Genomic DNA, 2500 nt, shown 5'->3' with positions numbered 1-2500 from the left:
CGCTAATCATTTAACTGGCCGTCACGTGGCTTTTGTAAACACAGACAACACGCTGGTTTGAAAACAAATTCTAACTTTATCAACTTAACTATGCAATTTCAACAGAACATAAATAAATCAAACATGTTAATAAAATACATGTTGTCGCCTAAGACGTAAACGAGGTAATAACAGTCGAAACACCGCCAAGTCTAAACCAACCGATTTACGCCCTGCAACTCTGGAATGCACATAGAAACTCTCAAATACACACTACAACTATGAAATATGCCCTGCAACTGAAATACGCCCTGCAACGCAGAAATATGCCCTGCAACTGAAATACGCCCTGCAACGCTGAAATACGCCCTGCAACGCTGAAATACGCCCTGCAACGCTGAAATATGCCCTGCAACGCTGAAATATGCACTGCAACTGAAATACGCCCTGCAACGCTGAAATATGCCCTGCAACACTGAAATATGCATTGCAACGCTGAAATATGCCCTGTAACACTGAAATACGCACTGCAAGTGCAACTTAGTTTTAGGGTGGGATGTTGTGCACCTAAATTAGGAAACAAGCGTCACTCCACAAGTCTTCCCTGAAGAAATCGCTGTGGAAGCGGGCCAACCTACCCGTGTTGTCCTTGAGGGTCCGATGAGACGCCTATCCAATTTGGAACGCCTTTGTTGTGATGTGCGCCGGAAGATATAATCCAATTCTGATTCCATGAGTCCGGTACAGGTCGCGGGTCAATCCGCCACAGTGTAGGTGGTTATTCAGAGGTCCTGCAGCTAAAATCCTGTTGTAAAGGTACGGCTCCAAGGTACTTTTTCCCAATTCAGGCCTCCCGAAAAAGAAAAGCTTTTCCAATTAAACAGGTTTCAACCCACCTGAGGATAGCAGAGGAAAATCAAAGTTATTGAGGGCCTCTGTATTACTCACAGTTTGGGCAGAAAAATCGAGTTTGAAACTATAGAAAAGTTAGTGTTTGGCTTGTTTTTAACAGTCCAGAAAAGTGGTCGATGAAACGAATAAAATAAGGCTAAAAAAATACATTTAGACGTATGCAAACTATACTATCGTATTTACTTAGATAATCCTCAACAATGAAAATGTATTTTAAAACGTTATTCAGTGTTTTATAATGAGTGTAGATTAAGGAACACACGCCGCACGTTAAAGACGTATAAACCGGAGAATTCCATGCCCATCGAATTAGAACAGAAGTTTCCATGGTTTCAGAACGAGATTGTTAGAATATTCGTTTTGCAACTTGGGGTGGTAAAGCATTAATTTAGACTAGAAGTTTCAATGTGATAAAAAAAATCATATATATATAGATATTTACTCTATTCTATGGGTGCTCAAAAAAGAGAGACATTCGTATACATTTGCATCCATAAATGTGTACGTTTCCCTTCATAACCACTTATAAAAGGCATTAAAACTTCCGCAATCAATTATTTCCGATAGTTTATCACTTTTCTGAAGTCCAATAGTCTCATTTTCTACTTTTCTTTTGGCATTCTTTTATTCGCTCCTTTTTGGTGAGTAAAGAACAGAACAAAGGGAACAGAACAAAGAGTCACCGACTTACTGTGCTGTGTCTTATACCTGTTGCTCAATGCCCCACACTCCCTAAACCACCAGGACTTCATCCGCCTTTATTCCTTGTTGCGTTCTGGAATCAGAACAGACGGCTGTACAATATTCCATTTCGTCTTGTTTCAGCTATTAGGTTATATCCAAATAGAGAAGCATACATGCACCTGATTGTACTGTTCTCAATTCTTCACAACAACAAAACGTGTCCATATCACTCTGAACTTCACAATGTCATTATTTATATAAATAAGCCTACGAATTTGTCATTCAAACGTGTATTTTATCCAAACATGTATTATTAAAAAGAAAGTTCGTCGTCACGCGTAATTCTCTTTCCAGCTTCCCTCACCATCCAACTTTTGACAGCTTTGTCTCCTTCAACCCATCCCCTTGAGATAAACACCACGAAACTACTACAAACTTCGATTCATATAGTTTATATATGTCAATAATAAACGAGTTATTTAGGGAGGATATAAGTACATGTGAAAGCATCTATGCTCTCTCTCTCTCTCCGGTCTCTGCGCTGCATCAGACAAAGGAACGCTCCTCTCGCGCTTTGTGCTCTCAACTTTGCGAGCTGACGCACCAACTATCAGCAACTTTTTATATTGTAATTAAATCTAATCAAAATCTCAGCAAAAACAACACATGGCATAACATTCACTTTAAAACCCACTTACCGTTGCATTTCCTATGTTCGTGGAAGTCGTCCGTTTCGTTTGGAAAAGTTTAAAAGTGCATATTTGGGTTGTGTTGTTGGCGCTCTTTGTCTGCACGTGTGAAGGGGATTCTTGGCCGCGCCTTGTTCATTCCAGTTTCAGTCCCGCCCCCAAACAACAACAAAGGACACAACATCATAAAGTACATTCATAAGATTAACACTCACAACACATTACTCAATTATTAT

The 2500-nt window shown here is 39.8% G+C and overlaps 1 long non-coding RNA gene across 2 annotated transcripts in view; it reads right to left on the bottom strand.

The window, feature by feature from the left end:
* The window catches only part of LOC124017678, a 70915-nt gene extending 68530 nt beyond the window's left edge, over window positions 1–2385 (bottom strand). The window contains exons 1-3 of one of the 2 annotated variants that reach the window (XR_006835518.1): window positions 2274–2384; window positions 1583–1666; window positions 618–875 (exon numbers count right to left, since the gene is read on the bottom strand). This is a non-coding gene — a long non-coding RNA (uncharacterized LOC124017678). Of the gene's footprint in view, window positions 1–617; window positions 876–1582; window positions 1667–2273 lie in introns of both variants that reach the window. The other variant, XR_006835517.1, reaches the window with a different exon arrangement.
* Between the last annotated feature and the right edge of the window lie 115 nt (window positions 2386–2500).

The sequence above is a fragment of the Oncorhynchus gorbuscha genome, unplaced genomic scaffold (genome assembly GCF_021184085.1).
Source record: "Oncorhynchus gorbuscha isolate QuinsamMale2020 ecotype Even-year unplaced genomic scaffold, OgorEven_v1.0 Un_scaffold_308, whole genome shotgun sequence".
NCBI lineage: Eukaryota > Metazoa > Chordata > Actinopteri > Salmoniformes > Salmonidae > Oncorhynchus > Oncorhynchus gorbuscha.
The sequence above is the reverse complement of the archived record's forward strand: the minus strand, read 5'-3'. Positions and strand labels throughout refer to the sequence as shown.